The following is a 13,700-nucleotide window of genomic DNA, read 5'->3' on the forward strand; positions in this document are numbered from 1 at the left end:
GGTGATACCAATGCACCGGCAACTGCATTGGTATCACTACTATCCCTATTGGGCAAGCACGATAAGCTTGCCCTTAGTCTCTCTCCAGAGAAGACCTAAGAAATATCTAGATAACGACCAAAATGTATATGCTTCATTGTTCATTCATAAGATATCGACGTGTGCGGCTGATACGAATCATTTCGCTCAAATTCGTCGTAGGTTAAGTGTAATTAAATTTCTGGTAATAGCGTAAATAGGTAGTGTTGCAAATGTTATTTTTTCTCATTTAGTATTTTCATTTGTATTTTCCTAAATCCGTAATTAAATGAGAGATAACGGCGTGCCCTGCTATTTATTATTAACTGTCAAATATTGCATTGGAAAATATTCCCCATTTTAGATATGAAAGATGTTTACGGACATAATGCGATAAAAAACTCATCCAATAGCTGGTGGTTCTTTGCCTTTTTTTGCGCGATCAGAGGTCATACCTTAAAGCGTGATCATAGGCAAACTGCAATATGGTATACCGAGGCAATAAGCCTAAAAATCCTCCATTAGTGGTTCAATGGTCCTGCGATATGGCATGGACTTTCAAAAAAATCAGAAGCAAACATAAGTGAAAGTGTTTATTATATTTGAAGTATCTATACGTTATCATGTACCTGTCACATCCTAACATTGAATATATATCGGCATGATTAGATCTTGAGCTTCTGCTTTCTCTGTCTGACGCGCACAAACGATGACACTAACTTATAGCCCCGTTCGCACATATATGCGATATACGAAAGGTCTCACAGCCTCAGGCCTGCCCTATCCCACAGTTCGACATGCACATTCACAGAGACATGCACGTGCGCCCATAGGATAATTTGCAGATCAGTAAAATAAACGACGATGAATTGCCTGCTGACAAACGATCCGGCAGTTAACGTCGACGCTGTATTAAAGGCGGGAGCGGTGAAATGAGAGGAACAGGACAAAGTCGACAATCGCGCACTCGACTTCGGACCTCCATTTTCGCTTCTCGGTCGAGCCGAACTCGGACGGCGTTGAAGCAAAGAGGAACAAAGGGCTTAGAGACCCGGCCGCAGAGACTTGCCAGACGGCTAATGGGATGTCTCCTGCTTTTCTATTTTGTCGTCACTAGCCAAGGAGAGCTTCCTATTCGTATTCCACAATAGTCAGCACGTGGCAGTATTATTGGCAGGGGTTGTACCTTTTGCTAACGGTCCCTCGATCCTCGGCTTTTCACAGCCTCACATCCCATTGGCTCCAACCAACATGCGATGGACTAACGATCGAATTAATACTAATTATTCAGCAGCGAGAGCTTCGCACATTCTCTGCGATAACTACGAGGAAAATCCCGTAGGGTTCAGTATGGAACGTGTCAGAACGACCTATGCGTCTCATGTAAGGAAGCGATGGCGCGACAATCGCAACGGACGCACCACTGTGCGCGCAACTGAATCCTTTAAGTTTGACTACAATGTTGAAGCTGGCGTTTGTGTTTATAACGTTAGATACGTCAGTAACGAAGCGCAAGCACTAGGTGACTGGTCGATTCATCGACTTTGCTAGCAACGCTTGCAGGCAGGTGCGTTCCGTAGACTTCGCCAGCCCTGCAAGCCGTTTCCTTAACGTCGTTGTCGTTTCCGGTGAGAACTGAAGTTACCAAATGAGATTCATCCTTATATTAGTTGACGATCTGTATCATCCGGTTAGCGGAAAAGAAACTAGGCTCAGCGATTCTAACGCATCGATGGGGCAGATAAGAAACCGAAAAGTCTACAGAATCAATAAAGGAACATCGTTGCGTGGCGACGCGATTCAGAGAGCAGCGACGATTAAAGACAGAAACATCCAACGAATAGAAAAGGAAGCTAATGCGTTTTCGTTTATTAGGATAGGCACATTGGTGTAACCCTAGTTCGGCTGATGGCCGGATGAGAACGGATCATGGATCTGGGAAGCGCTTGAGAAAAAAGGGGTCCTAAGTGACTTGATCACTCGCATCAAGCCATGACGTGCCTCGAGCGCTGTTTTCGGAGCTCTTTCGGATGTTCCATTGTCGGAAGACTGCACCTAGGCAGACGATAAAAACGAGACGAGAAAGAGATGTGAGGGAAAAAGTACATTGCATTATAATTTCCCGTCGTTCACAACGGATTTGTCCTTTTAGCTTTATTCTTCACGTGCCTAACATGAAACTGAAGGTTGATATTGACGTTGGTCGTGCGATTGACAAATGGCTGCGAGAATCAGGCCGATTGTTTTTGTAGAAATAAGTAAATGGAGTCAAACAATGTGTTCTGCAATATATGAGAAATTATGAATTTAAATTTAAGGCACACAGTAATTTTTAAATTAGCGTTTGTGTTTCTTAACAAAGCCGATATAGGTATACAAATGTTTAGGCATTCTACAACTAGAAGCAAACGCATTTTTAGAAACTCTTTGCGAATATAGACTCAACTGTTTTTAATTACAATCAGAATTTATATGTACAAAGCTTGCGTACCGCCTTGCGGTAACCTAAAGAATATTAGTTAAGTTATATTCCAATGTAACGTATCATTTAATAGCTATCCGTATTTACAGTACCCTGCAAGTAAACGCTACCATTGTACCTTAGGTATATTAGAAACATGTTTAACATGGGTTGAAAGGTGTCCAACAGACAGTACACGGTCGATCACCGGTCATGCTTTAAGCGTGTTAATGCACAATAGTCCGTAGCATAACTACACTAGAATGGAAGAACATGAACTAAAAGGAATCAAGAAATATCGCCTCTTGTCTCTGATCTACTATAGTAGGTGTACAAAGTAAAAGTGATTTAAAACATAGTTTCAGGTTGGCTGTTAACCAAACTGTACGACAGCGATATTTGCCACACCATAGCCCGTTCCCGCATGACTTCCATAAGCTTCTTGAGTCAGTAAACCGTTCCTGCTGCCGGTTCGACATGGAAAAGGCAACTCGGAAACTCTGGTTTGCTGTTTATAACCGCATCGGTGGGTTGGCCACCCGCTAAACCCAATAGCTCTCTCTCTCTGTGTCGGTACGTCCGAGACGTTGTCGTAATGGATTTAAGTACACATGTGTATCCTCACTACAGTTACAATCGCACATCTGTCTATGCTGTGATCTGACCTTCTGCTTCTCAACTTTGCCCTCATGCCTGCCGCCCCACAGGGCCCAGCCACCCAAATGGCTCTGCTTGTTTGGTCCTCAGTACAAAGCGTCGCATATTCCTCTAGTTGCGTTACCCCAGTTCTACACTATCACTGCTCTTTGTACGTGGCTTTAGGCGGAAGCTTTCCTCCCCTGTTGCTGCTGTAGTTTTGCCTTCGTAGTTACGGCTGCCGGTGCCCCCTCCGTCGTCGTCATGCGACATGCGGGAGTACAACCCTGTTTCATTCTAGTCCATCCGACCCCTATAAACCTTGGTGCTCTGGTCCCACAATGTCCTCTGACCATAAGTAGTGTCTCTGTAAGCCTTAGGAAGGTATATGGTTGCTTTCTTTGTCCTCTCTGTTTTACCCTACTTCGCGCTGCTTCTCTTTCTTACTTTCTGTCTGCCTGTCTGCGCTTCCCTCATAGGTTCGTATTCAGTTGGACCGGGAGCCGGATGCATTGCAGGTCTTCGGATGGACGGCTTCTGCAGTCAATGCAGTCATTCATCCCGGACTCTCCGAGAGACCGGCCGCGGGGCTGGTCTGCTCGGCTCTCTTGGGCCGTCTTTGCCCCGCTGGCCCACTCCCCTGTGGAGCGCTCACTCCAACTAGAGAAATTTCATCCTCTGATTAAAAATGCCGCCCCGGTATCACAGAACGTAGCAGTAGTATTTTTCGCTGCTGTAGCAGTCAATAGACTTAGGTCCGGAGCGCTGCTGGGATAAAGCAAGGAAGGGTAAAAGTGGGACAGAGAAAGCGTTTGCTAGTTCACATGACAGTATGAAGATATAGCTAGTTGGAGGAACCGAGCTCATTGACTGCTCTTGGCTAGTTGCAGCTGTGGCCGTTACTACTGTCACTTCAAGCCTTACTGTCGACCGCTGACTGAGTTCTTTTGCTCACTCGACTCCTTTTCCCTATTCTCGCCCACGTCACCCAGTCGTGTCTCGTCTTAGTTCCTCGTTTGTTCGCAGGGCTTCAGGCTGCCTTACCTACGCTCCCTTCCGACTAGTCTCATATTCTTAAGCAACGAAGCCACTCTTAGCAGCGTCTCCAAGCCCTAGCGATGACATTAACCATGGGCTAACTTGCAATAGCTGCGACAACGGTTTTTTTTACTTCCCTTGCCCCGGAGTGTCTTAGCTTGGCCCGGCTTACCCATGAGCTCCTAAGCGAATAGAGTGTCTCAGCTGACTCATGATTTCATTTGCTTCGCAACGCACCTTCGCTTCAACTATCCCCGAAGCACTTTCCCCCTGATCTCACTTTTTCCTCTAGCATACAACATTAGGATGAGGGTTTTTGGGGCCCTTTACTTCTTCCAGTTTTCTGCTAGCGATCTACTTACAAGAGGAAAATACCGTTTTCACATTGATATCTCTGCTGGACGTTGTTTAAATTCCATAGAAACCATATCGATACTTGTTACAACTTGTGCTACCTAATAAAGCCCAGTACCCATGAGGTGGACTGGAGTGGTGGTATCTGTGCTATCCCAGAAGTGGAATGACTCTTAATTCTTTGAACAATTCTACTCTTTCGATTTAAAGCCTTGACACCTTTTTCTTGATTCTGTTCTTCCTATGGGTAATTCATATAAACCTTCTAAATTCACACTTTACCAACAATCTTCTTTTAAGGCAAAAGTAAATTACGGGTACATTCATTAAGCAGAACAGAGCTGTCCCGTGGTAAGAGATTTCCCCAGAATGGATCAAATTAGAACTAAACAAACCGGAAATAGAAGAAATGAATAATCAACTCATCCTCCTCTAAATAACTCCTGCCAAATCTTTACTCAGTGCATAGGTTTAACTTCAGCTCAAATAACAAAAGTAACTTATCTGTAATAAGTGATAGTCGCTTAAAGTTTTTACTGTTTTATCTATCATCAACGATTTAGTCACGCCTCTTTTTAGAACCGTGTGGATCGTTCACATTGTTACATTTTTCATATATATATATATATAATACTCTATATTTAGTACAATACCGACTAGGATTTAACTAGTTTGATTTAATTTCCCGTTCCGTCCTCCCTGGAACATCCATCTACGCTACATATAGTGATGAGCAAGAGTTTCCACTAGGTCTGCTTTTGAGTCACTGTATATTGTATAGCACTGATGCACAAGTTTTCGTTATCTCCTGACACAGCACCCGGTTCTTTGACAGTATTTGCTATCTGCGCACCCAAGCGGGTCTTCCACGATTGTCCAATCGTGTATCACGGTGAGAAAAAATGTTATCGGCCAACTTGCCGTTCGGTCTCGTTCCACAGTAACAACAGAAGGCCCATGTCATCATTTATGTCGTTATTGTGTTCTGTTGTTATGCTTATGGTTTTGCCTTTACTGGTATTTGTTGGTATTGCCAACGAGGCGGAAAAGGCAGTGAGCGAACCCGCGAACGCTGAGCAACGCTTCCTGTAGGTGAGGCCGCGAAGGCACAGGCGCACGGGCGACGATGACCCAGCTTACCGTGCTGCCATAGCTATAACCTTTCTCCCCTGAGGGTATATCACCTCATGCGCACGGCCTTACTGCATGATACAGCCGTATATCATAGATAAGCATAGAGGCTCGCTTCAGTCGATTAGATTCTCATCCTGATTGAATGAATGCTAAGAGACCCACGTGCTTAGGCTAAATAAATAAGAGAAAGAAGAAAAGCCAACTACATAACGGGAAAGATCGTCGCATACATATTTGCATTCAGTCATCACTGAACATTACAAAACGCGGTCAAAGTACGCTACAACGGCTATAATGTTATTAGATTTATAACAGTTTTGTTCATGATGGGGACTTATAAATGTAATCGTTTTCGAATAGATAAAAGTAAGTCATACTGTTTTCTAACTAGGACGACAGGGATACAACGTCCCAAATCGATTTAATAAAAAGAGAGCGGACCTAAACAATGAGTGAACCATGTTTCCAGCCCATTTCGGTTGCCCATGATTATAAAGATACCTCGTAGACACGTGCTTGAAGAAGCGATCGTGTGTATCCTCAAACTGCAAGAATCGCTCACCGTTATGAATTGCGGAAGAACCAAAGTGATCAGCAGGTGCTGTCTGTCATCGCCAATCAAGTACGACGTTGGTGTGCTTGAAGAAGCACCAAAATCAGTGATGCCTATGTTTAAAAAATGTCGTCTACATCGTTGAAGCGCGCAAGGCTAGCTGTGCTGTGAAGTGAACATAGAGAGAAAAAAAGTCTCTAATTAAGTCGGAGTCGATCCGTGAACTATGAGTTATTAGCGTAGCCGCAGATTACTTTCGCCGCTCTCTCCCGCTTTACGCGTCTTGTACACGTTGTTCGGTTTTAATCTTCCCTCTTTGTCGCTCTTCATCGTTTCGCTTCTATTCAAAGTAATGGCTTGCAGTGCATTTTTTTTCGTTGTGTAAGTACAAGACCGCCACGAACACGAAGAACAGGAGAGGAAGTAGAGCCATGGCACGTCGTCTACGGAACGGGTGTTCCGGGGCTTGCTCCAAGGGTATCCGAACCCTCCGGGCCTTCTTCAGGCACGCGTATAACATAAGGGTACGTTGCGTGGGAACGAGAGCTTTGGGATGATTTAGCTGGGTTGGACAGTGGCCGAAGACGGTTGGCAGAAATCGGTCAGAACAACAAAGAAGAACAGCTCGAGTGCGGGAATACAATGGTGAAAAGAAGAAAAAACAGAGGAGAAGCAGTCAACTACGAAAAAGCTTAAGGGACACGCACAAGAACGCCGAGAAAACCAAGACAGGAGAGGGGCGGGGGGCGGGGGGGGATACATGGGCTAAATCGTTAGACAGACAACGGTGACTCGCAGCAAAGCCAAGGACTCAGCCAGGACTAATACGAGTAGTGGCAGTGGCGGCAGCAGCAGCTACTAAGTTTTCGGCTAAACGGCTGTTCGCCTGCCCGCTCACTAAACTTACTATTTAGCTTTCAGTCTTATTAGTGTTAATTACCCTACTGCTACTGGCGGCAGAGAGCTGACAGACGAGGGCTGTAGGCCTTTCGAAGGAGATGTGGCTAGGTACCGCCTATAGCGGTATAAACGGACCAACCTCGACTGGCAGTGGAAGAAACGGGACCACTGACTGCTTCTAGAAGGACCAGTAGTGCCATTAGGAATAGCGATAGGGCATCGTAGCAACGAAGCTCGCGTAAGGCCGTGCTTCGACAGTTTGGACCGGTACGATGACTTTCCACTACCGTTGCTATTCACGATTCGTATCCGCATAGGCAGGCACAACCGAACAGAGTAGGGAGTAACGCTAGAACACATGGGCTATATACACATATATAATCACCGCATACTCGTTCGTATCAACAGCAAGGTCACTGTGAGCGCCCATCTGCACAGAGGCTCACCCTCCTACAAAAAAACACGACAGACCGCATCGGCCCAGCAGGGTTCAACGTTTTTTCTCGTGCTCCTCATCACTGGTATTGCCCACCCCTCTTTTCCCAGCTTTGTGCGACTCTTGCTTGTGAAAAGCTAGCGCAGTAAATGTGCAGGAGCCCAGATATTTACCCAAGCGGTACGTACGGTCAACACTCACTTTGCTCCATAGGCATTACCGAACAAATAGTAGCCGGAGAAACGTGGCAGAGAGATAGGTGGGGCATACGTGTGTCGTGTGTTTGGTAAAAACAGCGGATAGCAAAGTAGGAAGAGGAGAGGAAAGGTCCGTATCACAATACTTTGGGATCTACATAGTCCGTTGCCCCGGTATACAAATTTCTAGCACCCCTAAGACAGTACAAGCATTCCTTTGATTACACTGCTATATTCTATTGCGGCGAGGTGCGTAACAGTGGTCTTGCAGACCGGCTTCGAGAGTAATTACATGCGGAGTCTGAAAAGAGGGATACGGAGATGGTGGTAAGGGATAAACGCAAAGCCAAGTCAACATGCAAAACTAGATAGATCAAACAGTTCTTGTAATTTATGTCATAGTCGTTTCGAATTGTGAAATAGCAATGGCAAAAAGACAAGGGAAAATTCGTTGTTTCACCAGCAACAGCGGTAGGAGAAAGGAAGGGGTAATATATAGTAATAGAGAAAGTAAAACACTACGAGCCAGAAAGCAGGTTTACTAGTCCAAGGTAAATTTAGTTGACACCCTTATACGTTTACATAGAAAAATGTACAGTGTATCTTCGACATGTCGTATTTGGTAGAACTTAGTGCAAAATTCAATATACGCCAGACTGGTGTAACGTATCGATCTTAATAAATAACGTAACCTGGTCATCATAATACGATGCATTGGCCCTTAGTCTTTAAAGCTGTCCCTTTGCTGAGAGGAAATGGCCAACTTTGAAGCGACTGCAGTGATAGTTGTACTTGTTGTTATTGTTGCTGCTGGTGATTTGTTTCAAGGCGGAACAGTAAAATATTAACGTGGTACATAATATGATATGAAAAGGTTTTGTTCCTTCAAGCACGCTTGGCTACGTTCGTTACTACGCTCCTTGTATAGAAAAAGTCTTTGATGCCAGTACCCTTGTGGTTTCGTGATTTGCGGCTAAGCTCGGGTCATGGTGCCAGCTCAAGTACCACTAATGGCTTCGGGGTGGGACCCTCAAAGGGACGTGCCTGATCATCGGCTCGTGCCGAGATCAATGTATGTTGTATATTTCGCCTGTCAGACTAGACGCCGACCGAAGCCCATGGTTGGGCTCGGCCTGAATGTCTGAATTACATAGCGTTAACTGATCACCTCACGTGGCTCTTTTTATTTCAAACCGGAAAATAATTAAAGAGCCTTAGAAGAGGGCCACGGGAGCGAAGTCGAAAAGGACGATGAAAGGTGCTAGATGGCTGGAATCCTGTGCCTGCGAATGGATGAGTGAGTTAATTTACTAAATATGTTAAAAGGTTATCACGTGGAGACTAAGAGCAAAGGCAGAAATAGACGAAAGCGATGGATAGGCATTTCAAGATACTTGAATGAATGTTATGTGTGCTGCAAGACTCCTACCAGGTAAGCAGAGTGCAACTTCAGAACATAAAATATAAATAATTCATAACAAGATGTAGCTCGTCGACTCGATCGGACTAATAGATTGCTTCACGTCTGATTAGTGCGTGTCGCATAAATCGCAACGTGGAAGAGACTATAACATGTTCGGGGATGCTGTCTGCCATAAAAAAACAGGCTAATGTCGCGTAAATGTTGTTGGTTGACACCCAAGTCTGAAAGATACACAAATGTTTGGCCAAGTAGTTCTATACTATGTTTCCGAGGCTTAGTAAAGTGCACGTATGGAACGAAAGCTGCGTCTAGCAAAAAAAAAAAAGCAGGAATGAACGTAGAAGGTAATGGATATGTGCTTTAAGATAAAGAGCGTGCGCGAAAATGCTGGCATGATAATGGCACTACTTTTTAAAATATACGCATGTACATAATTGCGTTCATTAGTCTTCAAGCGGGAATTCGTTTTTGTTGTTAATTAGAGCTAATTCGCAGGCATGCAGAGTCTATCTGTCATCCATTATATATACATACATATATAATTTTCTTGCTCTGTTCGATTCCACGACCATAACCGGACGGTGTTTATGAAATACATACGGAATCTACTATATTCTTATTATTATTAACTCGTGTTCGGCAATCAATCATTGACGCACGATGCAGGCGTACTCCGTTTCGAAATTTAGTTTGTTCATTGATCACATTCGATTTGGTTGATTTCCTTGGTTAAACATCGTTTATATACAAAAAACAGTTTAATTCACCTTAAAAAATAGCTTCCACGACAATTAATTGGTCGTGGCGACAAAAAGACGATCGACAATGGGAACACAATCAGCTCGAGCTAGCGCCACCAGATAGTCTTGATTGACAACAATCTTCGTGTTTACCTAATGCTAAAAGATGAAACTAGGCACACCTTCGATTGAGCGCAACGGTCTGAAGTAGGACACTGGATACCTGGATTTTAGAGAGCATGAGCGTATTTCGCAAAATTAGCGCGAAATCTTATTTTTAAAAAATGCTGTTACTGCTTCTGCTGGTCAGTTTCGGATAGTCGTCATATATGGGGCAAATCAAAAAGGGCAAATACGAGAGTTATCTTTTCCAAGTTAAAGGGAACGGACCTCGAATGGATCGACGATTTCTTGCCGTTTCCGTCTGACTAATAATAACCCTTGCCTGATATTCGTATCACTTCTAACTAGGTCTGCAACGCAGAGTAGCTACCACATAACGATTTTACTCACAGTCTATGATAATTGATCTCTGAAAAAGTTTAGTAAAATGCGAAACATGTTTTTTTCTTTGTAACTAGAATATGCGACTTGGCAAATAAATATTTGCCGTTCTTTCTTCTAGGCTTGAATGAATAAATTGGTCAGCAACGATGTCCCTTCTGCTTTAATAATGTGGAAAGTCTACTACGCATAATGAAGACCTAGGGTTCCCTAATCATTTCTGTGTATGAGTAACAGACGGCCTATACCGAATCATCAGTAGACGGCGGCTATAAAAAGAGTTAAAAAAAGCTAACGCACTCAATTGATTCTTAGAAACGTGCTGCATCTGGAAGGGACATCCATGCAACCAGCCAAACGTGATCGGTACAATATGAACGAAGTCAGAATCGTCTTGGCCATTAGTCGAGTCAGGTTTCTTTTCGGATCTCTCGTTTTCTTTTCTGAACCAACAGAACCTGCACTACTCAGTTCGGAGACAGTAAATCGTCCAGAGTTACCTCTGAGCTATTCCCCAAACAGTAGTGCTTCTCCGACCTTCATGGCTCTCGAATCAGGTTTATGTCCGAGGCAATCGGGGATAGATTGGCCCAGTCTCCCAGTTTGCAGGGTTGCCTCCCAACTAGTCTTCAAGCAAGCGACGCATACGACTTCGCCGGGTTTTCCGCGTCATCACTGTCCCTTTGCTTTCGCTATCGTCGTTACTGTGCGTGTCGTTCGATGAGCAACGTCTGTGAGTTTAAGATCAAAGAGGTGAGCATGTGGCGAGGCTCAGAGAGACTCGTAGTGGCAGCTCGAGGGTCCCTTCTATGAGGTCTGAGCTACAACGGTAGAAGCAGCGACCGACGGGAAGGCCGCGAAATTGAAGTGAGCAAAAGATGAGGGTCAACTTGTCTCAAAAGACGCTCGCTGCGGCCGCCACAGTCGACATGGCTTTGCCAATGCTTCAGTGTGCTCAATGCATTTTCCTATTCGAATCTTGTACAGTTCAAGCAGCAGCACTAACGAAATCGCCATTTGCTCTTATTCGATTGTTCATGAACTAGCGAGAAGCTTCGGAACCCGATGTCGTTAATCAGAAAATTTAGAAGGTCAGTTTGGGCTGAGTCGGTACTAGTTTATAGAAAACAAAATTACAGAAGACTTTGTGCACTACAATTTGCGATTGCATCCAGAATAGGCACTATTAGAAGACGTGTAGTTCAATAAAGGTGAAAATGGTGAAACCTCAAGGCATGGCCTCAAGGCAAGGTAAAAAAAAGTGCCCCAATCTTACTCAGATGAGAACGCAAACAACTCGGCAAAAGCACTGAAGTCAGGTTGCTTAAGCGCTGAGTAGATCAACGGCTATATTAGCTCAATCCGCTATTGAGATTAAAAGTGGCAGATATATTGGTTGCAGATCGGGTTGACATCCTCATCAGGTGATCTGAAAGCGCACTTGACGGCTCATCCTTTATAATATGTAGGTTTTCTTAAGGCTATTTATAAGAGCCTTAGATGTGTCGGACCAAAACAGCGAATTAGTAAATGTTTATCTTCTCCGCAAGCAGCCTAATAGTTTGTATTTCTGATGTATGTCACCTTCAATTAAAACAAGCCAAGGAAAATTTCTTAGAAGGTGCGAGATATACGACAATTTCATACTTCTGAGAATAGGGAAGCAGAGCATTCCGATTGGCCCGGACAAAGATCATCTGATTTCAGTGTCTAAATGAATGAGATTACCGTCAACACGAGAAGCGATACGGTTCTCTCGAACGTTGTTGAATGCTGCTACAAATGGCAATACCGGATTTAATCGACGTTAAATACGTGCCATATGTTATATCAAAACTTTGATAATCTGTTGATTATCAGTCTATTGATCGGTTGAACCTCGATTCCGACGAATACTCCACAACGAACTGTCGATTTATATTAATATGCTTCTCCACCTTAATTTATACCTAAGTAACTATCGTCTCCTATTATCAGTAATTATTAAGCTAGAACCTAAACCTAGACCGGAACTAGTGTTATTATCGGAACTTGCATTGGCTTCAGCAGTTTATTTGTTACTTTCTCTATTTTTTATTATTATTGTTAATTTATCAGTGCAGAATACTAATGATAAAAGTCTAAAGGCTGATACACTGTTTATAGTTTACTTTATTTATAAACGAATAGAAACTGAATAAGGCAGCGGAACAATGATCGGGTGGAATAAGGCAGGTTCACCTGATAGCATGGACGGAATGGTCTATTTACAGGAAGTTCACTATTTATGTATCTGCATGCTTCAGTACCTCTTAGCTAAACTAAGTTGAAACTAGCGTCAAATTTGGCTGATCAGTTTCGCTGATCGAACTTTCGTAGAAAATCACATCGTGTGCTTGAAGTTGTGCATGGCTCAGCTAATTTGGTTGAGCCTATTGTGTAATAAGTACAAGGTAGCCATTGATTTTTAGCATGTAACAAAACCTCTGAAGGAGGCCTGAACGCTGCACGACTTGTCATGCCCATGCTTGTTTAGAAGTAATGTAGTAAATACAATTGGTCATAGCATGTGATTTAAGGTCGTTGCGATCCCACAAGATTCTGCTTGCTGTTCGATCTAGGCTATATGTGGGTAACGTTTCTAGTATTCATTAAATACCGATGCCGCCTAGTGAAAGTTTCGCCACGCTGCACAAAGCCCAAAACGTAGTGCGCCAACCATAACGTAGAAACCCCGATATGAATTTCACTTGATTTCATCCCAACTCTCGTTTATGTAAACCTTTTTAAAAATAGTATCTGGATGTTCCCTTTTTCGTGAGCCTTCTCTCTGTTCATTGGGCACAACTGTTAGGTTTCTCAAGAAGTTCTTATCATTTAGTAACTTAGAAAACAATTTAGGCGCTATGAAGCGCGATGGCACCGTCAGGCAGCTTCACGACTAGAGATGCAAGGTCTCAGTAAATCGAGCATATTATTTTTTTTTCATATGGTTTTTTTATCGTCATGATGCTAGAGGCAAGCTCTGTGTCTTTGGGTCCACAAACGCGAGTTTCTTTAAATCATGAGCTAACGCCAATGATATGTCTCACGATCCATTTTCATATATGGTACAACCTATTAAATGGTTCCAGATATTGATTCTATCAATTCGAGATAGAAACAGCAAATACCTAAGATGATCAGTTGTGTAGCCTTCGAGATTTAAGGGATTCCGCGATTTTTCGACAGCTCCTTTTAGCAATAAAGAATATTTTTATAGGGCTTTGTTATTCAAACTGTTTATGTAGTGGCACACGCCGCGAATCTTACATTGTTGGCTTGTTT

General features: G+C 43.5%; 1 protein-coding gene and 1 long non-coding RNA gene across 3 annotated transcripts in view; both read left to right on the forward strand.

Annotated features, from left to right (window-relative positions):
- The window catches only part of LOC111251532 (nucleolysin TIAR-like), a 249,310-nt gene that overhangs the window by 192,164 nt on the left and 43,446 nt on the right, over positions 1 to 13,700 (forward strand). The window lies entirely within an intron of this gene.
- The window catches only part of LOC147755558 (uncharacterized), a 52,579-nt gene that overhangs the window by 17,027 nt on the left and 21,852 nt on the right, over positions 1 to 13,700 (forward strand). The window lies entirely within an intron of this gene.

The sequence above is a fragment of the Varroa destructor genome, unplaced genomic scaffold (genome assembly GCF_002443255.2).
Source record: "Varroa destructor unplaced genomic scaffold, Vdes_3.0 BEIS01000005.1, whole genome shotgun sequence".
Taxonomy (NCBI): Eukaryota; Metazoa; Arthropoda; class Arachnida; order Mesostigmata; family Varroidae; genus Varroa; species Varroa destructor.